This window comes from Molothrus aeneus, chromosome 6, assembly GCF_037042795.1.
Source record: "Molothrus aeneus isolate 106 chromosome 6, BPBGC_Maene_1.0, whole genome shotgun sequence".
NCBI classification, from domain to species: Eukaryota; Metazoa; Chordata; class Aves; order Passeriformes; family Icteridae; genus Molothrus; species Molothrus aeneus.
The window spans coordinates 12,786,218-12,812,825 of NC_089651.1; positions in this window are offsets into that span (position 1 = coordinate 12,786,218).

The window sequence follows — 26,608 nt, forward strand, 5'->3', positions numbered from 1 at the left end:
CACCCCATCTGGACGCAGACGCAGAGAGAGAGCCCAGAGGGGTTTTATTCTGTGTAAGCTCCAGTACATGGGGCTTCTCCTGGTGAGAAGAGGGGATGTGAGAAGAGAGAATGGTACAACAGTTGTAGTCTGCGTTTGGTCAATGATCTCTAGGGGCATCAAACATGGTAGCCTGAGACTGAAGTCTGTTTTCACTTCAGTGGAGCAGAATTTGGGGTTCGATGGAAGGGTGTTGGCTTTTCCTTCTCTTTCTTGGGCTGCCCTCCATGGAAAAATTCCTAGTTTTAGAAAATACATTCCAAAACTCCTACTTAGCAGCCCCTTCTGTGGGCTGTAAGACCTCTGGTTGAAGAACAAAATTGGCATTTATTTCTGGCACCACATCCGGGGAATCTGGTGAATCAAAGCAGCAGTGACATAATATCATGTACTCTTACTCGCTCTCCATCCTGGCAGGGAAGGACCTGGCCTGTAGGAGAAAAAGTCTTGCTGATACCTTCACAATGCATGGGACACCCCAGTGCTGGGCAAATCCAGAGACCTGGTGTGGAGAAGGTCAGAGTGAAATCCAGAGGGGTTCTTTGTGCTGTGTGTGTGATGAAAGGTGGTTATCAGGCTGGAAGCCCTTCCCTTCTTGGTGGGAATGAGATGCTCCTGGAAGGAGGACTCACTTTTGTGGGAATCACTTGAAAGAGAGAGAAGGGCAAGAAATGAGTGTCTCCAGTGAGACAGCACATGGCAGGGTGGAAGGGGGGCGATACAGAGTGTACAGAGTCAGGAGAAGAGTATTTCATTAGAAGAGAGGAAGGTGAACAGAAGAAAGAACAAAAAAAAAGGAAAAGCAACTGTAATGGGAGAAATGAAGTCATTCTAAAATGTAAAATATACATTTTTCTAATCAGATGGAACTGTCAGATTAACTCCTTTCTCCCAAATTACCAGGATCATCTCCTTATTCTATTACATCCCATCTACTAGTCTAGTTGGCAGGACTTGTATCCCTTACAAAATGGGCATGTATGGTAAGCTGACCTGTAAAATAAGAGCTTTCTTAAATGGGATATGAGAAAATTATTTGGCTCCACAGGCAAGCTTGCAGTCTCCTTTAATGAAAGTTTTGTTTTAGACTTTCCAAAAGAGATAGAGGGAGGCCTTGCAGCAATTGCATAATTTTAAATATTAAGGGTGTAAATTTCATAAAGCCTCAAACCATGCACAGGGCTTAATTTTTCCATATTTTCAAGATGGCTTGTACATTGGCTAATGAAGTTCAACTTTGCTTCTGATGTTTTAGAGTTGAGTTTACTTTCTAGTACATCTTTCATGTCCTACCAAGTTAGTTTCCAGGGTTACAAGCAGCGACCATAATAGAGAAATGGTTACATCCTCTTATAGATGCTTCTTTGAACCTTTGCCACTTTATGGATGTTCTTGTTTCCTTGTAATGATTTTTCAGTATTTAGAGAGAGACGAATGTACAGTCAGTCTCTGCTAATTTTATTAAAGGTAGTTCTCAAAATGAAGGATGGTGTGGGACTGACACTTGTGTCAGGAACTTATTCACAGATCTGAGCATTGGCCCAGGACTGACACTGCAGTAAGAACTGCTTGCATGACACTTGCTGGGGCAAATGAATGGTCTGTTATTTCAGTGTATTTTCTTTGACAATTGCCAGAAGCAGAGATAATTCAGAGAAGAGTCTTTGTTTCTGTGACTCCACTGTGGTAGGAAACCACCCTGAAGTCAGACTTTGCCATAAACAGAACTAAGACCAAAAAAATATTTTTCCCATTTTAGTGAGTGTAAGTGTTCTTAATGACACAAAAATAAATTCTCTATTTTGGCTTGTGTCATGTTGAGCTGTTTGATAATTCAGTAACTAGTAACAATTGTGTGTGTTATATGTACACACATTCAACAGGATCCATAAATAAATTACTTGCATAATTGTGGAAAATGGAAATGAATAATTTGTTGCCAAGTAGGACCTTGCAAACAGTAATTTACCCAAGAAACTCTCAAGGACAGCAGGGAAACAGGAAGGAAAGAAGAGGGAGAAAAATTTAACAGTAGAGGAAGTGAAGCTTTGAGAACACTGAACACTTGGGAACAAATGGGATGAGTTGGCCATGAGTAAATTCAGGTTTAAAATCAGGAACTAAACTATCAGACCAGTGGGAGATTAGAACCTCCTCCCACCAGCCCTGTGGACCAAAGGTGCAGTTTCCAAGATGGACATTTAGCCCCTTCTGGAATGATTTATGTGAAGTGTACACCTGTGAGGCCAGGAGCTGATAGTCCAGGTAGCACTCTCACACTCTGTGTTTCTGCAGGAGGTTTGTCCATATGGTTATTGTGTGTCTAGCTTGAAACTGAACAGAAAACGACCATATTGTACTTATTTTTCCATGTTAAACTGCAAACGTGAGTATGAACTGTAGACAGGTAAGGGTTAGACTGAATGTTGCACAAACCCCCCCTCAAAATAGTAATTTATTTCCAAAAATATGCAATTAATAATAAATGCCATAGCAATCATTATGAGGCTACAGCTCATCTTGCATTCAGAAAGTGGAAACCTCCTTTACTAAGATTTCTGGGTTTTTGTCATTAGCAGTTGCTATTTTATATGCAGTCACACAGTAACTCTAGACAGTAAGTGGTAGTAGTCAAGCAGATTTAATTAGGTTTTTTTAAGAACTTTTCATGTGAGACCCAGTCCTCACCTCTGGTGGCAGAGGTACATGGGCAGAATCTTTATTAAGGTTGTTATAGTTCAGCCTGCAAAGTTGGTGACATTCCATTTTGAGTCTTTGTGTGGATCCACACATGAAAATTATACTGATTTCTTTTTTTTAATAACGGGAAAGTTTGTGCACAAGCCAATTGATTCCTAAATCCATCTGTTCAAACCAGTATGTTATGCACTGTAAATCAGGAAACTCATGAAAAATGAAAAGTGGTGTTATCATATTAGAGAATTTTGCTCTCTTTGGCCATACATGCATAATGCCAGTTCCCATAATCAACCAGACTTTTCCCTGTACTTTCAGAAGCCTGCAGGCTAAATGGAAGTGAATGCTGTGGGCATTATGGTCTTGATTATATGGTGTATCCATTTTCATATCCTGGATGTCTGACCATAGCCTCTGGGCATCTGTAACAGAGGAGCAGGTCCTACTAACTCATGCACTTGTTACTCGTATCTGCAGCTGCACTTTATATTGGTTTGGAGCACTTCTGCTGTTAAACCTGCTCTAAGAACTATTTTGAGTAAGTCCTCCTGAATGGCCAATTCTGTTCTGGCCATTAGGTTTCACAGGTACAGCTCCTCATTAGATCCCAACTATTCTTCCCTGAGAATGCCATGCTTTCCAAGTTCTATTTTCATTCCTTTTTTTTCACTCCTGTTTCTCTAATAATCAGTGCCCCCGTGGGCACCTAAAAGCTTACACAAGCTTAAATCACTCAGAACAATGTCTCAGTATTAGGTTCCTGTCATGAGACTCTGAGGTGTCATGCAGAAAAATAATAAAAATATGTTTTTATAGAGACAGAATTGGAGGGTAAGGGCCAAGGGAAAGGTATAGAGAAAATGTATTTTACTTTGTCAGTCCTCTGCAAAATGGTACCTTGCTTTTCATCCTAAACTCAATGTTTCTATTGTTGGGAGGAAAAAAGTAATAGAAAGAAAAAGTTTAGTTTTTCTACTAAATGTACTAGTTTCAGTTTCTGGAATTTTGACTTTTTGCTCAGTGTTTAATTTTACCCACATGAATGTATGTCATTCAGATTTCAAGAGGAGATATTTTTCTCTGAATTCTGGGGGGAAATCCTGGTGGTGTTAACAGGAGCTAACCAAAGAAGCTGAGAAGTGTTTTTTGGTGGTTTTGGGGTTTTTTTAGTGATGTGGTTTTCTTTCCCATCTTTCAAGTCCCATTTGCTTCCTTTATTCTCCTGTACCTTGTCGCTGAAATAATTCTTTTTCTTCTCAGTACAATGTTTTCCTCCAAAGCCTAGTGATCCCCAGTTATTGATAGTGTCCCTACTGTACACATAGCAAAATGCTCTCTTGGATCATGGCTGGTTGAAATTTTCATAAAAAGTTTTGTCCCCAGAAGTCTGTTTCTTGAGCCCTTGGGTATAAAATAATGTATAAACAACAATTGTGGGGAATGGGGTGATGTTGGTGTGAAGTTTTATGTTGTCTTTAATTTGTGTGATATTTTTAAAGTACTTTCTCTTCAACAGTAGTATTTTTAAACAAATGTATTCTCCCCATATTATATATATATATCTATAATCATATATATATCATATATAGATATAATATATTCTATATATAGAATATATATATATATATATATATATATATGTATATATAAAATATATATATTTTTATATATATATATATATTTCTATGAGGAGACCTGAGGCTGTTTCCCCTGGCTGGCTCGCTTTATCAAGTTTGGTGTGCTGTTCTCCTGCATGGAAGCAGGCTATGTTGTTTCCATTTGCAAAGGCTGAAGAGCCAGTCCTCTTGGCTGGCTGTGGAGTAATTTTCTGCTCCTGGCCTTCATCAGTGGAGGTGCTGCTTGGTGTGTGCTGCCCCAGACAATTTGATTCCTCTTAAAAAGACTTTCTGACAATCCCTGCTTAGTGTCCTGCCACATTCTTAACCAGGCTACTGCAAAGGAAGAGGCTCATGACATTCTTTCTCTATCCTTGAAGAAAACTGTTCTGTCTGTCTAACCTACCTACCTGATTTTCCTACAAGGCTGTGGGGGCTTTGGAAACTCATGAAAAATCCCCAGTGAATAGGCTGATTGGGAAGGATGAGGGATGAAAGGTTGTTGTGCTGAAAGTATCCCAGGCAGGCTTTGCATTGAAGCACTCTTTGTTTCCAAAGGCAGAAAAAACCTAAGGAAATATTCTGCTATCCCATTTTACTGAAAAGTGCAAGTGAGGTATGAGATGCTCAGCTCAGAAATGCCCAGGAAGCCCATGATAAAGCAGGAGACAGAGCTCGAAGCCTTTGTGTCCCAGTCAGGCTTCTAAAGAGGGACCAGCTTTTTAGAGGCACATGTCCTGAATACTCTGTTATTAATAGTGATTTACATAACAGCTTGTAGCCCCATTTCAATACTACAGAATAGGACTCACTCTTTTTTTTTTTTTTTTTGTGAAAATGACCTGGATTTATATAAGCAGTAATAAAATACTGTTGCAGAGAAGGGCTGTGAAGGGGGGGCAGGGAGTATGAAACTAAAAATAAGAAATATGTACAGTACATAATTCTAACAATGTTATCTGAAAGACAGTAAAAATAGACTCAATTAGATATTGTCAGAGCTTTTTTCTCCATGCAGCTGCCTAGCCAAATATGACAATTTTTCAACAATATAAAAGTTCTAACACAATGCATGATACATTGTACTGAATTCATTAACACTTTGCTACCTTAAACATCATTGTAAAGAAGGAAAATAATGTAAGAGAAGCTTGTCATTTTTTGTTGTTGTTCCTTTTGTTTCTGTGACATGTTTGGAATTGCATGCCTGTGAGAGTTTTGTGATCTAAATTTAATGATCCTAAAAGGATTTAGTAAGATATTGTTCTTTTCTCCTGCAGACATCCTTAGGCTGAGTGCTACATGAAAAGTGTGACTCAATTATACAAAAAAAATTAATTTATCTTTAAAAATGAAAAGCCTTTTCATCCAGTATTTCCACAGGGATGTAGCCTTAGTGTAGAGCTTTCCTAGCTCTGCTTTGGAACAATGTAATTCCTATAGAAAGAGAGTTTGCATGAAGAGCATAGAATATCTGTGTGCACAAATGTGCCCCCCTTTCTGTGAATAAAGACATTATGATGACAGTTGATATATTTGGCTTTGATTTGGCAATGGAATCTGCAGCTCTCTGCTCTCATTCAAAGTTGTAAATTCACAAAATTACTGGAGCAGACAGCTGGTCACAGTGCAGAAATCAAAACCTTTAAACCCAGATCTTCCGCATTAGACTGAAACTTTTGGTCCAGTTCTAACCCAAGTTTTTTAGCTACCATTCTCTTACAAGTATTACATTTGAGATAGATACATAGATGGATAGATAGAAAGAAATGTGCAAAATTATTGGGAGTTAATTTGGAGTCAAAAGCAGGAATAACATGTTGAACATATAAAGTAAAATAATCATTGGCTTGGGAATGCTGTTGGGCTTTAAAATTGTTTTTTGTGGATATAATGTGCTCTGTCATTTCCCTGTGGCTAGACCATCACACTTTCCCTTTTTGAGAGGAAATAAGGCTGATGACTGAGAAGACATCGCTTACTGAGCAATATAATAAATTTATAAATCTCTTATTTCCTCTTTTTTTCCGGTTTAGTACAATGTGCACTTCTGGAAAATTATATGCAATAATGCATCCCAAGTTGAACAAAACTTAATCAGGGTTCTTTTGCCTTGCTCTTTAACCCTTAGCCCTGGGCATCAGAAAAGATATTTATTCTGTGTGCTCGAAGTATGAGCAAAGAGGATTGCTGTGATTACTTCATCAGGATATGGGAGGTCTCTTCAGTCCCAGCAAGGAATTCATAGCTGTGTGGCTCCAATTTTCCTGCTGCTGAACTGTTGAGTGTCAGATTGATGTGGAGTTTGCACTGCTGTAGATAGATGTGTTAGCAAGTACTGGGTTCTCTCTGCTCCTCCTTTCTAAAGTGAACTTGAGAAAACTGCTGCTTCTTTCTGGCACTGGTCACCACCTCTCAAGGTATTTACAAGTCCTGCAGATGTGGTACCTGGGGACTTGGTTTAGTGGTGGCCCTGGCAGTGCTGAGTAAATGGTTGGACTCAATGATCTTAAAGGTCTTTTCCAACATAAACAATTCTATGACAACTGGGAAGGAGGCATTGGAACACAAAAACTTTGAATTTATATACCTCTGGAATGTTCTTCACAGCAATTAAGTAAAAGTTTAATCTTTAGTTGTGGCATCTTGCCCTGAATTAAACTGTGTTTGACGTGGAAAGATACTGTACCAGTCAAACTCTGAAAAGATCAAGGCAGCTGAAGAGAGAGAGATGTACACTGCCCACTATATGATTAGTGTAAAAGAGCAGGACAATATTTATTAGGGAAGCATTAGACAGTGCAGGTAGTAAAAACGATGCTGATAGTTGGGAAACACCCTGTGCCAAGGCAGTGTTTTCATACTTCACCTTGTTACTGCCTATGTGAATAAAACACCAGTCTGCACAAGGGAAACCAGTGGAATAGAAGGGACAAAAATCCCAAATCAAATTCAAACCCAAACAATATAAAACCACACCTAAACCAACTCCACCCACCTTCCCCTCCTCCCCAAATTTGGCCTGGGTGTCTACCTGAAAAACTAGAAACAGGCTGGCCAAACTAGAAGTATTTCAGTCACCACTGATATCATGGGGCCAAAATCACACACTGGCTGTTCTAATAGCACATTACTTAGAAAACCAGATATTATGAAAAACATGTATTGCTGCACTGTAGAAAATACATGCTGCATTCAGCATTCATGCTTATAGATGTGAGAAAATTAACTCTATCCCAGCCAAACACAGTGTAGCATGTGTCTCACTTTGGAAGAAGTTTATGCCATGGTGGAAAAACACAGACAGTCAAAGAGAAAAATGGTTTTATTTTTTAAGATGTAGAGTGACCCTTTAAACTCAGTCAATTTCTGCATAAGTTTACTGAGTTCATTCTTTGTACCAATTCCCACTGTGTAATGATTGCTTCAGTTCCAACTGAGCTGAAATTAAGCCTCTGTCTTCCCCTGAAGCTTTGTTTTCACAAAGTCTGTAATTACAATTAAGTTTAAACCACATACATATATGTGTGTATCCTTGTGAAGCCTCTTCTCTAGCATTGCTGTGTGGCCATGGCATACACCTAGAACATGCTGACATCTGCTGAGGATCTTGGCTGAGATAGCAGCCAGAATTTTGTTGTATTTTTGGTTATTATTTGCTAATAGTGAAGTAGTCCAGTGCTCTTCAGAGGGCAAAACAGCAATGTGATTGAAGATATGTGCTACAAAATTATGTAAAGTATGTGCAGCCATTTCTGATTGGGGAATGTGCAGTTTACAAATCCTTTATTTAGGTAAACAAGGCTTGATATCCAACAGAACAAATAAATCAGCCTCAATAGTTGAATTATTTACCTTGTGAGTTCTATGGTAAGATTCAATAGAATTCACTGGGTCTACGTTGCTCTAAATTCTGCTGATGTTCACTAAGGTGCTCTTTGCTGCTTCTCACAGCATTGCTGAGGACTTTTAAACAGTTGGAGGATTTCTGTTCCAGGGAGCTTTGGGTTCGAATAGTGAATGAGTCCCTGATCGTAGTTACAAAAGTGTCTGTTTGTTAGAGCTCTCCAAGTTCCTTCCAGATAAAAGATGCTAATAGATGTAAGATAATGTGTACATGCAAGAATGTCGTCATTAATAAATATTGAAGAAAAAAAAAAGCTCTCTGTGAACGATGTAAAATAACACCAATGAGTATTTAATCTGCTTTTTAAATTGAATTTTCAGCTTAAAGAGGGAAACTTTTCTTCTTGTTTGAAAAATTAAAATAGAAAAATGAATATTGAAATGTATTGGCTTGGGATTTTCAACGCAGTTTAAATAACTAATTAAGAAAAAGTTGCAGGGAGGAAAAACATTAAAATATGCAATAATTTATTTTTAATAAGTGTAAAACAGATTATTTTAATTACCACATCTTTAAAAATATGGGGTAAATAAAATGCCTTAAATTGTCATTCATAGAGATCTGGAATTGAAGTGTAGAGATTAAAGCCTTTTATCAGTAGATGTAGACAAAAGACTTAATGAATAACGAACACAGAAATTAACTGAAATGACAGCTACATATTTTTTTGCTTGGTTTCCCATGTCCTCTGACATTTTTTCCCTTCTTTGGTTTTGCTTTTCAGAATATGCTGTTAGCCAGGTGAGGTTTCATGCTATTTTCTGTACCAATAATTTCTTTATTCAAAGCTTTCAAGCTGCTTTCAAATTTACCTCCTTGCCTTTAGAATAGCAGCTACCTATTTGACCCCTTCTGCTGCACAAGGACTTGAAGGTAGATTCCAGTCTCTATAATTTTTTTACACTTAATTTTCAGTTGCCCAGGTTTCTATTGAAATCCTTTATAAGCCACGGTGCCAAAATCACCTAACGCCAATCAAGCTTTGGCAAAGTCTGCACACCCTGGCTGGAGTAGTTAATATTTTATATTACTACATAAATGTTGGGTCCAAGTGCTCCCTATTTATCGTGCAGCCTTTTCAGAGGAGTTTTGAGGAGCCATCGGGCTGTCTGTCAGAGCATGACCTCTGTTCCCTGAACCTGGGTGTCTCTTGGAGAGCTCTGGCTGGCAGTGAAAACTTCTCCTTTTGATGCCACAAATTCCATGCAGAAACAGAGCATGGCCAGAGCCATGTTTGCTGTGTGGTGTCAAGTGGGGGTAAGGCTCCCTTCTCTGTGCAAGCACGTGCTTTTTGTGGGCTTGCTCAAAGCCATCTGAATGACACGCACTCTGTGCTACTCGCCTCGTGTTTACCCAAAAGCAGAGTCTGACCCTGAAGTGCTGTATTTGTCCTGGTTGTTATGAGGTTGTAGGTTCAATGTGCATAAATGAGTAATTGTCCTTTAGAGGCCTGGGCTTTAGTTCACCCTCTTAGGGCTGCTGAGCCAACAAGCACAGAAAGAGCTGTACTTTGGCATCATCCCAAAAAGTTAGAGGTCGTGAGCCAAAAACCCCAGGAAAGCCTTTCAGCTTTCCCGTCAGCCCAGCGTGCTGGGGTTCAGAGCTGCTGATCTCACCTGGAACAGGACAGCAGCACGAGGCTGGGGGAAGGGACAGCTCTTTCCAGGGAAGCAGTGTGCAAGGTCTCCAAGTCCTCCAGCAGCCAGGGACACTGTCCTCCCAGCTAGCAGGGAAACAAGGCATCTTTTGCCTTGACTTTTTATGAGAAATGTTTGTTCTCCTGTTGGCTTGTTCTATTATGCCTCTGACTTTCCTGCTTTTTAAGGGGAAGAAGATATGCCAAGAAACCTCTGTCACTAAGCCAGAATAGTTCTGTCATATCTTCCTCTCATTTTAGCACTCCAGCTATTCTTCTAAGTAGGGAAAAATAATTTGGGAGTCCCTGGCAGTTTTGCTGTTTTTTAAGGAAACATGAAAGACGGGAGGATTTGGCCTGATGGTAGCTGAAAAGCACTCAGGCTCTGCCAGGATTTAATTCCATGTGAACTCTGACCTGGAATGAATACAACATATGTGCTACTGTTCCTCTATAATTTAGCATCCCTTTTTCCTGTGTGGGTTTTTCTCCCTGCCCTCTTTGTTACAGTTAAACCTGGCTGAGGGGTTTATCCTTTATGACTGGTATCCCTGCAAGGGAGAGACTCTCACTGTTTTTACAGTCCTCTCAGGACTCCCCCTGAAAGGTCCTGGAGGTTTGCCTTTGCTGGCATTGATAATGCTGCTGCTTTTGGGTCCCAAAGCCTCCAGTTCAACCCCCCCCCCCCCCCTGCCCAGCAGACTTAGGTTCCTCACAAAGTGAAAAGGCACTGCTCAGATTAAAGGGACTGATTGGATGCTGCTGTGCAGACCCTAATGTGTGACAAGGGTACTCAGTTCTTCAGCAGGAGCTGTGGTGTGCTAGGGGACTGCTCAGGCACTGCTACTTAGAAATTACGTGGTGCTACACCAGCTCTGGGACTTGTAGATTTGCATTCACTCTGCAGCTTCATTAAAAATTTTAACTGGGACATATTTAGACTACTCAAGCTGCTTCTATAGAGTTGATTATTTTGTCTTGTCCTTAGAAAACAGCTTATCCTTGTGAAAATAACATATAAATTGTACTATTATATTTAGTGTTGCAAGCTTTGCTCTTGCTGTTTAGCTTTTTTGTCCTTTTGAAGATGTGGAATTTCTGTCAAGTAATATCTTATGAGTTAAAATCCACCATAGAAGGAACACATTCTGTATCTTTTCCATTTTTCTCAGTGAACCTCTGTCATTAGTGTGTTTATTGCCTAGAGAATAAAGAAAAGAGAGAAAGGCTGTTTCTGTGAGTGAGGCACAAGATAGTTCAGATCTGCCATTTCATCCAGAGGAAGTATTAAATCCCTGTGCACCTCCATTCTATCCATGAAAGGCAAGTAGTAGGATCTGCTCATTCTGGAGTGTTGTTTGTGTCTTAATTTGTTGAAGAAAACTGATTCTGTCCTAAGAAAGCTTTTCTAAAAATACAAGTGCTACTCTCACGAGCACAGGTGTTTTGTGGTTTTCTGAATTCTCTTGAAAAACACTCTCCTTATGGGGAGTTGTGGTCAAGAATCTATGGTTTAATTGTCAGCATTGAACAGCAGCAAAAAAATATTGTGCAAATATTTCCTTTTCTAGCACTCAAATGTCCAGAAAAATCTCTCTAAACACAGGAACAGGAGCAAGTAAATTTTACACATTATTCCATTCACTTCATTTTACATGTGAAAAATCCAGTTTATCTGAAATTGGATAAAGCTTCCACAGCATTTTTAGTCTATGATGGCATTTGAGACTTAATTTCTCCTGTGAAAGCACTGTTAGTTTCTGTGGAATCCTGCAGGTGCTCTGTGTTTGTGAAATCCAGGAGGTCTTAAATTTAGAGATGCTTGTTACAATCAGTTTCATGCAAAGCCTATAGTAAAGCAATCTGTCAATTAAAGAAAATGCCTCACCAGTTCATCCTTTTCAAGTTTCCTACTTATGTGTTTAAACAAAAAAAAAAAAAGAAAAAGAAAAACAAAACAAAAAAAAGTGTAAGCCCAAATGCTGTTTGCTCTCTTTTATAATTTTCTGGGAGCAGCAGGAAATTATTTTCACACTTGATAAAGCTCAACCTTCATAATGAAGGCAATGAAGAGTAAACTATGCACCAGAGCATAAGACAGCTTAAACTTGCAATACCAAGTAGGTTTCTAGAAGAACCTTTTCTGAGAAAAAGAACCTGACTTGTTTCAAAGGATTTTTGAGCAAGCTTTGCTGGCTTCTTATGTTGCCTTTACATTTTGTTGTAATTCTGTGCAGTGGAAATCTGATTTAGATTTGCACAAAGGCTGTGACAGAGTAGGATGTCTGGGCGTGAAGCTGTGACTTCACCTCCTCTTTGGGAATGGCCAGCTTTCCTGATAGTGCAGTAATGTTTGTTATTCTGTCTGAGGAATGGAGGAGCCATGGGACTTGTTTATCCTCTTACATCTGATTGAGGAGTCGGTGCATTGGGGTTTTTTTGCAGGAGGAGGGAGTTTGGCATTTTGTTGTGTCTTTTTATAAGTTATCCATAATATATGTCATGGAGCAAGTAAGGACTGAATAAATTTGCTGTGGCTAAGAAATCACTAAAGACTTTTTTTCCTTGTCTGCTTTTAAGCCACCTATTTCTCTTTCCCTGTTGCTAGAATTAATTAACTTTTACCCTTTACTCTGTAGTTACACACTGTAGGTCAGCATTCCTGTCACAGAAGGCCTGACAATAATTCCCATCTGGTTATGAGCTTTGATACCACAAGAACTGTGATTATTTAATGGTATTTAAAAAAAAGCAAACAAACCAACCAAATACAGCATTCACTAACAAATTTTCTTTGCTATGGGTTTTAGGCAGCACTCTTAGCAAGAATCACACTTGTTGAACCACTTTAAAACATATTTAAGAAAAGCTAGTTAGTTTTGAATAAATACCTGCTGATTATTTTTGAGAAAGCACTCACTGCTTCTTTTCTCTAATATGTTTAGTTGTTGCTAATGTCTCTCCATGCATCTGGAAGAGCTTCCATCTGCATTTCTGATGGCTGCCATAGGGTGGTGCCAGGCCATCAGTATATCCAGTACGAGACAATGGTTTGGGCTTTGAGCAGATCAGAAACCAAACGAGCTTTAAAATCTGATCTCAAATAATACACAATGCAAATAAACGAAGCAGCCAGTGCAAATAGTTACTTTGAAGCCTTTTTTTTTTTTATACTTAGCATAAAGGAAGGGTCTGTCTGGTATATACTTCTTTATGTGTGCCTGTTTGTGGGGGTGTATATATCTATATCTATTTAATATATTTATATGCGTGCGTGTGTGTAAAGTTTGACCTGAAATGTGGTTTTGCCCTAAGGATACTGATGCCTTGTTTTTGATCACATTGTACTAATGTGGCTTAATTAATAGCCCTCTTAGCATCTCTGCTAATGTTCAGACTTTGGTTGTTTGTGTGTGTATTTATTACAGACCTGTTAAGTGTTAAAGCTGACTGGAGACGAATGATAGATTTCCAACTTTAAAGAAACAATATCTATCTAATGCATGTTTAAGGAAGACTAATTTATTGCCTTAAACTAAGCTCACAATTGAGTGCCCAATGAAAGCAATGAAATATTAATATTTTAGAGTAATGTTTGAAATATCTCCCATCTATCTGGTTCAAAAATCTATATTATATTAATTATACAGACATCCCAATTTATTCTTTGAGCTATCTAAATCAGTTTCTAAAGTATTTGGTTTATAATAACTGAGGAGAAGAAATTAGGCCTGTGGTTAGTGAGAGGGATGTACAAATATTTATTGAATATTGCATTTGAAAAGGCTACTGTCTGTGTAAGATAAAATAATAATAGTTGGAAATGAAAAAAATAATATAATTGGCAATAAATTACAAAGATCAAGTCTAAAATTCTTGATTTCACATTTCTGTTTGTGTTCACATTTAATAAAGAGGTTGAAGGTTTATATTTATAGAAGTATGTCTTTAGTGAGGAAAACATTGACATTCACAACTCATTTGCTCTTGAACACCTTTTGTTAATGTATGTAATGAAATGCAGCATGTGGCCTGGCAACTGAACTAGCTAAAATTAAAAATTATTTAACTTACATGCATTTGTAGAGCTTTTGTAGTTACATGGAGACAAACACAGTAATTTTTCTGAAAAATCCTGGAAGATACTGTATTCTTTGCCAGGTAGTGGTAACTTAAAAACACAAATAAATAAGCAAACCCCCCCGCTCCCCCCAAAACTTCAAATCCAAAGCAAAGAAAAAAATACCCCCAAAACCCCACCCCACGATTCTTCTTTCTTTCTAATTTAAAAATTGAAATAACTTAAACAGAGCCGACTGAGTTTAATGATCTCAAATTCGTGTGAATAACTTTGGAGAATCGACATAAATAACCAACAACAGCCAAACATAAATCCTTTGTCAATCTGACTTTTTACCACACTAATTTTCCCCTCAGTGAATGGGAATAAGACCCACTTGTATCTGAGATGATGCTGTGAGTGACATTTTGAGGCTAAAAGTCTCTAAAATATTTGTAATAATTTAGATAGTGATTATCCTGTCTAGACCTCACACTCTTTACTAGACTTTCATTTAAATGTTGAATCTTTTTTTTTTTTTCCCTGACTGTAAATCAGTGGCAAATGTGCAGATTTGGACTTTCTGAAGTTTTACTTTGAGAATGTTTTATTAAAGCATTCCAAAACACTGAAATCCTGGAATGGCAAGGGAAAAAAAATTCAAGCCAAAGGTAAAATCAAAAATTATTTATGGAGCATTTTGTCTCTAATCCTAAAACTGAAAAGTGGCAGCAGGGATGAGCTTAGCTGCTTCTTGTGCCTAATGCTTGTCGTGAAGTCAAATTTGATTGACATTTCATCATAAATTTCTATTCCACGTAACAAATATTTCTTTTTCTCTGTTTATTAGAGCCTTTTAAAGATGCTTTCTTTAAACAATGTAACAGTCATTTGCAGCTTTTATGGCATCTAAATCTATGCCTTTCTGCTGGTTTGGTTCTACTGACATTTTAACATTGTTAATAATCGCTGGCCATTTGTGTGTGCTGGGTAAAGGCATAATGTGCTTTTATATAAAACACTGTTATGAGGGCTCATTATCTCGTGAGGCAGCAGTTATGATGAAAATTAAACAATGGCAAACTTGCTTTGCCAAGTGTTTTTCAAATAAATTCAGCTGAGCTGCTTCACAGCTCCTACCTGATTCTGCGGGGTTTATAGCAGAGCTGCTGGGGAGCTGCAGGCAGGAATTCCTGGGTGCACTGGTGAGAGCTGGGAGCAGCCTGCTCCTCACAGGGCTCCCGTGCTCTGCTGAGGCTGGGCAGGAGATGCTCCCTTCACAGGGCACAAAATGAGTGTAAACCTTTCAAAGGAGCCTCCGTGGCCCCGATAGTTAAAGGGGTGTTGCAAACGACCTTCTGCTCGCAGGTAGCCACAGAAGCATTAGATCTGCAGGCTGCAAGCTACTCCTGCTGGTTTGGAAACCACTGGCTGCCCACAGCCCTGTGGTTAAAAATCTCCAAAATAGCTGCACTTCTCAGGCTAAGAAAGGGTTGAGAATGTGAATATGGGCTAGTCAGTGTTTTGTTTGTAGACTGCAATGTTTTACTAAATGCTCTACATAATGGTCGTAATTTCTTACAACTTTTTCAGTGTTTCTACATGAAATTATTTGAATGGGAAGTAGTTTAATAATAAAGTAAGTGTATGATGAGACGTCCAGGTTAGGCTTCTCCATGATGCCTGCATTTTAGCTGAGGATCTGGACATCTGAAATTCATGTTTAAAATGACTGTTGCTTAGCAAGTCAGAGCAGTTTGTGTAATATCTGACCTGCTTCCCTTCTGTTCTGTGTGTAACCAGATTTGTCCTAATAGGACTTGTATTCAACAGCTCCTCTTTGATTTTAACGCAGCACTTAGAGGCAGATTGTTCCAGTACTACAGTAGTAAGGGAAACCAAATTTCCATTTTCTTTCTTTTTTCTTTTTGCCCATGTTTAATTTTGTAAGCCACCTTGGCGTGAAACAATAATTCAGAGAGCCTCTGTTTCAAATGACCTTTCTTCATTAAAAAATAAAATAAAATAACCAGGAGGACTAGCACATTATGTCACTAAGTCACACAGTAAGAGGGACCATCAAAGAATGGTGGGAATTATCACAGCAGCTTGCTCCTTGTTAGAAGCATTTACCTCATGACCCTTTCATTTGCCTACTGCCACTTTAGTTTAAGAGTGACAACACTGTATAGCACTCTGCACTTTCCTCCTCCCCCCCTCATCCTTTCCCTTAGCACCAGATGCCTTTGTAAAGCAGCCTGGTGAAGGAGTGAACAAAACCTTGTGGGATAAGTCTGACACTGGAAGTTAATGATTATCAGTCGAAACAAAACACTTGTTTACATGTTGTAGTCATTAGAGGTTCCAGTCAGTCATACCTCGGCTGGGATTCCTGCCAAATGTTTTGAGGGTTCTTTCACAAGCTGTGCAGTTTTGTAAATACAAAAGCACTCTTATTAAGCCTTTTTAGTATTAGACTGTGCAATTAAGACTACGGGTAATTAGATTCCTTTATTGGGAGTAGAATGGTCCAAGATACACACACGCAACTTTCTTAGCCACAGGATAGCATCGTATCTCTATTTGGGTGTTCCAGTACAGATCAATGACTAAGAGAAACTCTTTTGTATTGCACACATTTTTTCTTTATTAAAAATTGTGCTCCAGACTTGGGCGGTATGGATTTTTCCTCACCTTATTGTCATCACCTCTGTTGGAGCTATAAAACTTTCCTTTTTGATTAGCTTGTCTCAATTTGCTGGAAACCCTTTGCTTGCATCTCTTTTAGTATTGCTGGCTTTTCATTTCAGCCTTATTACAGCTAGGATTAAGGAGGTGATTTGACTATGAAGGAATTTAGGAAAATTTCCAGTAAGCTAAGGATGATTTTAAGTTAACTGCAGGATAACAGGGTTGTAGAAATGAATGTTTCTTTTAACACCTGTGAATTAGTCCATACCTGAATAAATAAATGATCCCTTTGGTATTTGAAGTTGATATAAACCAGCTCAAATTTCAACATTTTCTTTTAAACACTCTAATCATGCAAAAATGCATCTAATACAAATAATCGTGTGAGTTGATGAACCTGTTTCACATACCCTTCTGCTCAGGGAGTATTCTCTGCATTGAGCAGGATGGTAAATTATTTAAGATTTGGGAGGCCATTTTTTGTAACTGTGAATTGTAAGACAACTGAATCATCCATACATATTTTATCTCTATTTTTTTCTTTGCCAGAGAAGATATCTGTTTTAGTTGCTCCAGTGCAGGACTGCTCGCTTTGACATTTCCCGGTTGTCTGTAGCGCTAGGCAATAATTAAATATCAGGTGCATAAGCTGCTCTTTAATTTGACATGTGTGCTCCAGGCAATAAACACATGCAGTGCAACGTGGGAGTGTAATTGCTAAGGAATAAAATCTTGTACCAAGTGAGATCATTGTATCAGGTACTGTGTGACAGCTCATTTGATCATTATGCCCAGGCTAAAGAGGTTGCCTAATTAGTTTCCATTAAAACTCACCCTTTAATCAGGAATTATTCTTGCATAAAGAATGTCACTTGGTCCAGATGAATGAACAATGGTTCCCCCTTGAGATTCAACTATCTGTTACACTTGGGATGCCATATGTCTTTTCAAACAATTCAGCTACCACAGTACTCTGTGAATCTGGATCTCGCGGCGCTATGTGGTATTTGCATTTCCTCAGTACCAGCTCTACAGTGTTCTGTAGAAAAATCGCCATGGTGTTCTGCATATACTTCATCAAGTCAGAGGAGCTACGTTCAAGCAGCAGGAACTGTGCTGTAAACACACAAATGACTAATGGGCCTCTCTTAACTAATGTGTCTTAGTTGTTGTGTGTATTTCATTAGTGACATTCATAGCATACATGCTATTACCTGGAGCTAGACTTTGGTTTCTCACCTAGAAACGTCAAGGTTCATCTAAATTTAATATTTTGAAGTGAAACAACTCCCTAGCTTTTTTTCTTCTTGTGACAATAGCTTTGTCATCTGAAGCTGATCATAGAAGTAGCTGCTCTTTCTTTCTTTCTCTTCTCCCAAAAAATATCTTTCAAGTGCCTTCCCCTTGCTCCCACAAGACTTGAGGTTTGGCACATACTGGGTTCATGCACAGAAGTGGAAATCAGTTGTTGGGTATGTTTCAATCTGAGCCATTTCTGCAAGTTCCAAGTTGTCCAGCAGAGTTGACTCTTTTGCCACATGGAACCTGCAGTGAGTTTGAGTTCACTTGAGCTGCCCAGAAACTGCTCCTCAGGAGAGGCTTCCCCCCATGGCTATGCAGACTATGGTAGTCCAGGTGGAGAGAAAGAGACTGGCAAGTCAAAGCTCAGCACCTGCAGTCAGTGGCCTCATTGAACTCCCTTGATAGCCTGCTGTACAGATGTGAACTGATTTAGTGGTGTTTGAAAAATGCCATGGGCTGGCCTGGCAGTTTGAAGTCCAGCAACAGCAGGAACTGCTTGGTGCTCATCCTTTCCCCAGCGGAGTCCTAGGACTGTGAGCTGAGCTTCCCTTCTGTAGTGGAGGGATGATCCTACAGCATGTTGATGTCTTCACTGTCTATCTGCCAGTGTGGGTCAAACCTTCTTCTAATCAAATGGTTTGTGAGGCACCCAGATTTACAGGTCTCAAAACTACTTCCCTAATTTATTTTTTTTTTGCGTCTCAGATTGTTGCCAACCCCTTTTTTGTGCTGGGAGGAAGGTAAACATATTTTGTGGGCTTTGTGCACCTGGAGGCAATACCTTTTACAGAAACAAGAACAGCCCTAGGTTTTGTGAAAGATTGCCACAAACACTAAGCTAGTATTGTGCAGGATACCTGCTCTGGGTTCAAACTTGGTAAATCTGAATACTCTAACCTTTGTAAACCTGTAGCATACTTGGTTTTACACTTCAAGGCAATGGAAGGATATTGGTGCAAGATGGAATTCAAATCCTTAATGTTTCTTGCTGCTTCTGCTCTGAGTGCCCCTGTTCTCCATACCCGATATATGATGTGTCACAGCCACAGTGAATGAAGCAGACAGGAAAGTGGCTAAATGGCATGATTAACCACTAGAATCAGGAGAAGAGAAATGGTTTGATGATCTAACGTGACTCTCTAAGTAGCAGAGGCTTTTAATTTATTGGTTTTTATACCTCAAGCTACGTGTCTAGGAAAATTAGTATTCTGTGTAGTCTAAGAGCTGTCCACCTTTACCTAAGATGTTCTTTGTAGCTGTGGCCAATTCTGATGCATCAGAGGAAGATGGAGAAGAAAGACTAAAAGCTTCTTTGAGCACAGAAACTGAATTCTGATCTCTTCTGGCTTCCTCTGGTTAATCCATACTATTTTGGCATTCTCACATACATTTTACACTCCCTGCTAGTACTTTCAGCAAACATTTTCTTACTTCTCTTCCATGTTCCCAGTGCCATTCCTGATTTCTTTCCATGTTCCCAGATTGTATTTGCCCAGGCTTCTGGAGAAATCTGTGGCACCTGATTCAGTTACATTGACTGGTGTCAGTGGCTGTCTCTTGACTATTAGTCAAAGAGGATTTTTTGCCTCTTAGTTACTTCAAACCCAACAGATGCCTAGAGGGGCTCCATGCTGATGATTTATGCAAATACTTTAGTGAAGCTCCTAGATGGTATCCAGACTGCTCTGGTGGTATGCAGTGATAAAGATCAATTATTGCTAGAATGAAATGAATTATCTGGCTATGATATCTTTATTTTTAAGGAGGTTATTGATAGCTCCAAAGCAAGGAGATATATCATGTAATCATGAATGAAGTGCCTTCTCTAGTTCTGCAGGCCTCTCTTGGAAACCTGTGTGCTGAAGAACACACACAATCTCTGCAGATTATTAACCTCAGAGCAATCCTTTGTCAACAAAAATTAAAATGAAAAATTAAATCAAAAATCTTAAATTAATTAGAAGTTTGGTAACATAATATGGAAATAAAAATTCTGAGTTGATAATGGGAAAATTTACATTAGTAATAGTAATGGTATTATTTGGTACAAAGGGCAACCTGTCCAAGGGGTAAGTTTTATTTTGTCTTGAATGGTGTTCACCTCTTTAGCCAATCAGTTTTTGTGCTAATCATTGTGGTTTATGTTATTGAGATTTTTAACCTAATCAATTGTATTTTCCCTAACCAACTAAACTTTTTCATTAGAACCATGAATTCTACAGGTTAATTATAATATGTTGCTTAAAATATATATATATAAAAGAGCAACTTGAAATTACAGTTTAAAAAGAGTGTTACACTTTAAGAGGAGTATTTTTGCAATCTTTATTCCCATACTCTGAGAGTGGACATGGAAACATCTGAAATCCCTCAGACTGTGTTCAGTGCAGTAGCTCTAGCATGTTCCCTCCTGCTTCCTCCTGTGTTTCTTCTCAAAACAAATTTTTTAATATTTCAAGCTCTCCTTTTGCAGATGCATTTTTATGACTGCAGTCTTGACTGTTGCCTGGTTTTTAGTCCTGTCATTGGCCCAGGTCTTTCTCTGTGTTCTTTCCAAAGCTGAATAGACAGAACATGGTAAATTATTTCATAAGAGGGCATCCCATTGATTTATAATATTGAGACTATTATTTAATTTTTGAACTCTCTGAAGATAACAAGGTGCTTCCTTTTTAAATGCAATGCTATAAATCAATCTGAGGTCACTCTAGATTTGGCCCAGTTTTACCAAAAGGTTTATGAACTTTGCAAATATGGCTTGAGAAGCTGCACTGAGAGGCATCACATTATGATTAAAATCTTGCTGAAGCCCTACTAGATAATACTTATATTATCTAAATATCTTCAGTAACAATTTTAAACCTGAAATGACCCAAGAAAATGACTTCTGCTATAAGCAAATATAGAAGCTAAAACCAGTTTTGGGTGACCATTCAGGGCTACTTTTACTTTCTCTGAGCCCGATTGCCAGGATTTAAATTTTATATCTTTTCCACAAATAATATTTTCCCGTTACAAATACATATGTTTATTTTAGTATTATAAAGTGGGGACTATTTTTATTACTCTCATTATTAATCCAAGTAATCTTTAGTGTTTCTATAAGAAATTCACTAGAGTGGAATCAAAACACTGTTCACTATAGAATTAACCTTTCCTATATGCAAAAAGCAAACCAAGTTGCATTCAATCTAAATAGAGTAAAGATTATCAGTATTACTCCATGTAATATCCTGATACTTTACAGCCCTTTTGGACCTGAACATATCAGCCATACTTCAGAAGCCTCCATAAACTTGTATAAATGTTTTCTTTTGCAATAATTTTTCAAAGTTTCCAGTAACAATCATTTATTGGTCTCTTGTGAGTTGTACTGCATGGACTGAATATTATCAAGAAAAACAAACTGGTTTTGTTTTATTTCTCTGAAGTGCTTTCTAAAAGAATTCTATTCAAAATGTACACATTGGATCATATTCTGCCCCTAGCTATGGTGTCTGATAAAATGCCATTGACTTTATTCCCATCCACTTTGACTCTGGCCTATTTCCATGTACTCCAGGCTGCCTGTGTAGCTAAGGAGGGAAAGCTTGACCTGGGGTGTGTGTTTTGCTTCAGCAAGAGCTGCATTATTTACCCTCAGTGAGAAAAGTACAGTAATTCACACGTTGCACACATTTAGAGTGAGTCCTAGGCTCCTGTTGTAAAATTTCCCCCCGGAAAAGCTCCTCAGTGAGGGATTTCCCAGAACAGCCAGCACTTGCACGTGGAGAACAGTGCTCAGCTGCAGCTCAGGAATGCTCAGGGGTGTGGAACAGAAATTACTGTGCAGGTCAAGGGCTGGGGTGAGTCCTGCTGTCAGAAACACAGGGGCCGGGCAGGGTCACTGAGGTGCTGGACCCCCTGATTCTGTACTGATGGAAAGGATCAGGGCAGCAGAGGTCTTGCTGCAGTGGAGGACCACGTGTCCTGATCCACCCCAGAGTTCCTGCTGGGGCTCCTGTAGGACTCAAAAGAAAATGTAGAAAATAGGTTCAGGGACAGCATCCATCCTTGACGTGCAAGCTGATTGCCAGCCTTGGAAACAGCCAAAATTCTTTATACTTAGATGTGGCCAAAATTGTCCTCCACCTCTAAAAACTCTTGATTGGGAAAAACACAACCCCAAAACCCCTGTGAGTCTAGACAGGTTTCTCCATTATTTCCAGGTGTAGTCTGGAAGGCCTAGGTCTGATCTACATGATTAGAATAAAGAGCTGAAGGTATTTTGAAAAAATGTGAAGTGGCATGCCATTTCCTAATTGCTGTCCCTTTGTGGTTGCTCTATCATGAAACAAGCCCCATTTTGCTTTGGAATAACTACTGTGGGAAAGATAATTTATTTCAATTGGAATATATTTCCGAAATTTTATCTGTGTATTTAGTTAATGCTTTCCAGCCTTTCTCTCCTACCATGAATTTAGAGTTTTGTGTTTTTGTTACTTTTGACATGAATGCTGCTTTCAAAGTATGTGATTCTGGAAAAAATAAAAAATATGTTGAAATTCAAGATAACTGTTAGAACTGGGACCAATCAATGTTTGTTTTTTGAAATATGCAGCATTTAAAGCATTGACAGATCATCCTTAAACACCAAATTAGTACAACTAGAAGCATACTGAAAAATCTCATTTTGAAAAGATTATGATGTATTAATTTTTGTATTTGCTCTAAAAATATGGAAATTTTATATGTACTGTGCCTTCATTTTTCAAATACAGCTCTCTAACTTTTTAAAAGGCCAATTTTCAGGGGAGCTTACATCTTCAGTTCAAGGAACAGTATGCATTTACAGCTGACTACATTTTGAAAGCTTTTGCTGTTCATTCTTTCATATAGAACATTGAGCACGTAGTATTCACAGCCCTCATGATAATATGTTTGTTGGGACAAGGAAGGCATCTCTTTCTTGTTCCATCTGAGTTAATATGTCTGGTTTAGCCACTTGAGAAATAAAGCTGGCATCTGCAACCTCTTGTTTAGAAGATGTCTAGGTCCCATCTTCTGTGATCTGCCAAGAGTGGTCATGAAGGTGTCTCTTTTGAGCTTTGAAGAAAAAGTATTTTTATCCATGTCTTAAACTAAGTTTAAAACCAAGTATTTAGTCTTATATTAGTCATATATTAGTCTTATTTTTTTTCCCGTTTTTGGTAAAGATACCAACTGCTAAAATAGTACAGATGTACATGTTAAATTGGATTGAGAAGTGAAGCAGAAGCACACAGATTTCACAAAGGAGATGTGGAAGATCTCTAATGATTTTCCTTAGGAAAAAAGGCTCTAATATGGGTCTTAGAAAGTAGACTGTAAGCTTTCAATGGCAAATGACTGGAAACATTTTTCAGTTGGCCCAAAACACTGCAATAACTAATATCTGTAGGGAATAAAGGAAGGATCAATACATGCAAGTACTTAGGTTACTTCAGCATTTGGTAAAGTGGTATGTTCCTCTTAAACCACAACAAGACACTGCCATTATTTTACCTGGAAAATAATATAAATAAGAACTTATATGTAAAGATATATGCTTAAAGTAAACCACAAATTCATGCACATCACAGTTTTAATGCTTACATATGCTGGCAAATTTTAGGAACTTGTTTGACGTGCCTGCAGTTTGCACATTACAGCTACAGACTGCTTGGCTGGAAAGTTGCACCAAGAATAGCATCTAGGCTGGCTGGCTACTGCCACAGTGCAGGAAGCATTTGCGTGGGCACCCAAGGGCCCTGCTGCCACCCTGGCACTGGCAGGGGGCCCCAGGATGCTCTGGCTGCCTGAAGCTGCCAGGGAAGTTCAGAACATGACGTGCGCTGTGGTTCTGGCTGGCAGCTGCACCTGCTCCTGGCAGCACATCTGGCACAAGGATGAGCTCTCCCCTGGGACAGCCAAGGCTCCTGGCCTCCTTCTCAGGAGTAGCTCAGTCCCTTCTTCTCAGGCTGGCAAATCTGCTTCTGTCTACTTGAAAGAATTTCAGATTATTTTTACGATATAATGTTTTAAAATTTTTATTACGTTTTGTTGAGATGTGAACTGCCTGGATGTGCTCTGAGGTGGGTAGGAAACTGGCTGTGCCAACAGGCTTAAAGGGTTGTTCATTCAGGGTCCAGCTAGTGGCATTCATCAAGGGTCACTGCTTGGGTCAAGGTGCTTCAATGACTTCTGTTACCCAGCTGGAGGTGGAATGGAGTATACCTGCACTCAATTCATGGTGACACTGTGTCAGGCAAGGCAAGCCCAGAAATCCAGAGCTGCCTTGACTTACTGGTGCACTGGGCAGCAGGAATCTCATGGATTTCAACACAGCTTTATACAGAGTCCTGCACCTGGGATTGCAGGCTGTCGAGGATGCAGTCCTGAGGGGCCTTGGCCAGTGACAGATCAAATCTGTGCCAATGGTGTGTGTTGTGTCAGGAAAGGTCAGCAAACCTCTGCTATATCAGCCAGAGAGCAGACAGCAGGCTGAGGGAGGTGAGTGTTCCCTCTTGTGAAAGGGAGGGAGTATTTCAAGTGCTGTCTCCAGTCTGGGGCTTGCTGGGAGACAGTGGTAGAGAGGCAAGTCCAGCAGAGTTCTGAAATGTCATTGTGGAGGCTCATGAGGTATGAGGAGTGTCTTGAGGGTTGGTTCAGTCTGAGGAAGAGAAGGTGCATCATATTGCTGTTTCAAATTGCTTAAGAAGTTTATGAACAAGATAGAGGACTCCTCAATATGCCCAGTAAGATAAAAATGGGCAATGGATGCAGGTTACAGCATATAAAATCCTGTTTTGATATTAGGGAATTTTCACACCGATGGTGCTTGAACGTTGGTGCAGGAGCCCAGAGCGACAGGGAAATCTCTCTGGGGATAATCAAAACACCACTGGGCGAAGCCTTGAAAAATGTGTTGTAACTTTGAAATTGTTTCCAGCCTTGTCTCTGCCCCTGCATTTAGTGGCATGTTTGGTCCACAGGTCTTTCTGAGCACTCTTCCAAATTAAGTTATTGTGTGCTTCTGTTTTATATCTATTTCCATATTTTCTCATAGCAGCCTCTGCAAATGGAAAATGTCGCAATAAGTTGTAAGCTTTAAAATGCAGATCTGATCTGAAAATTAGAGCATTATTTTAAACAGTGGTGTAAGACACACAGTGTTAAAGGCCTCCAATGGATTAATTTTTGCTACTGATTATTTGTATTGATATATTGCTATTGTATAGCAGCTTGAATTTTTTGTCAGATATCCTCTTGTGGGAAAGTTCGCTTCTCACACCTTTTTTTCTGTGGTGTAATTAACTGCTTGCTAGATGCTATGGTCACTACAATGTACTCATCCTAGGCTCCTGTCAGTGACTCCTAGTTCTTACCTGAGCACAGAAGTGGTGTTGGTATTATATGAAATTCAGAAGCTACTGTAGGTCAGTGCAGGCCATTATCCTTGAGAATGAGTCAGGGCAGTGTGTTTTTTCCTTTTGCCTAACAGGATGGAAGTAACCATGTCCTCTCTTTTCCTTACATTGTTTGGACTCAGGGTGAGGAAGCTGAATTTTCCAAAGCCTTCTCCTAGGAACACATTCCTCTCATTTTTTTCTCCCATTCTGTCTTTATCTTATGTCTCTTCATCCTGAGCTCTGAGATTTCCTTGCCTTCTTCCCATGTCTAGAGAAATGGAAGCAAACAGGAGTGATAAAGAAGGATGGATATTGCTCCTGGTGGTCTAGCTTGTATCCTGAGCTCTGCTGTCAGGGCAGCTCTCCATTGCACACTGCTATGTCAACAAGTTAACCCTGTGCACCTCCTCCTTGCTCCATTTGGGAGTAAGACAGGGAATAAAGGTTCAGAAAAGGAGCAACATTAAAATAAGTAGAACTTATGCAGAGACCATGTCATTCCCCAAGGCTGCAAGAGGCAAAAATCAGAATAGCTGGAAAGCAAAGTCATCAGAGGGACTGATTGCAGAGCTGGAAACAGACCCCAGGAGCTGTAACTTTCTTTGTGTTTTTCTTTGCTGAGAAATTTTGTGAGGAAGCTTATTAGAAACCTTCAAATCTCATCAATGACAATAGCTGGCAGCTACAGAGAAACTCAAATTTTCACATTTTGGGATTCATGCAAATAGCTGCTTCAATGAAAGAAGAGGAATTAGCTCAGGTTTTTACAAAGCACCTCCTGAAGTGAAGATCACTAATGAGTCATTTGGAATTGTTGTCAGATCACTGGCCAGATAGGAATTTGCAGTCAGGCACTGATATTGCTGCCTGTTAACAGCAATCTCATTAGTAACAGCAGTTCTAGGCTTTATGTGTGTCATCTCCCAGTATAAAAAAAGTTTCTGGAATTATCAGGTGCCGATAATTATCATTATTGTCAAACAGTTCAGATATTTTTGAAATTAAAATATTTTCTGAGCTTTTTCAAAAACTGATTTAACAGACTTTTTTAAATGGTTTTTATCTGTACTACTGTTAAAATTGACTAAGAAATTGTGGTACTCCTTTATCTTGAGCTATGAAGCTATAGGTCAGATCCTAGCTCATAAGAGGTGAAAGAAGGAGCTAAAGTGCAAGTGGATGAGCAAGCTGATATTATAATAGAGACTCATGGAACTAAAGTTTTCAATTGTTCTTTTTCTAAAAAAGAAG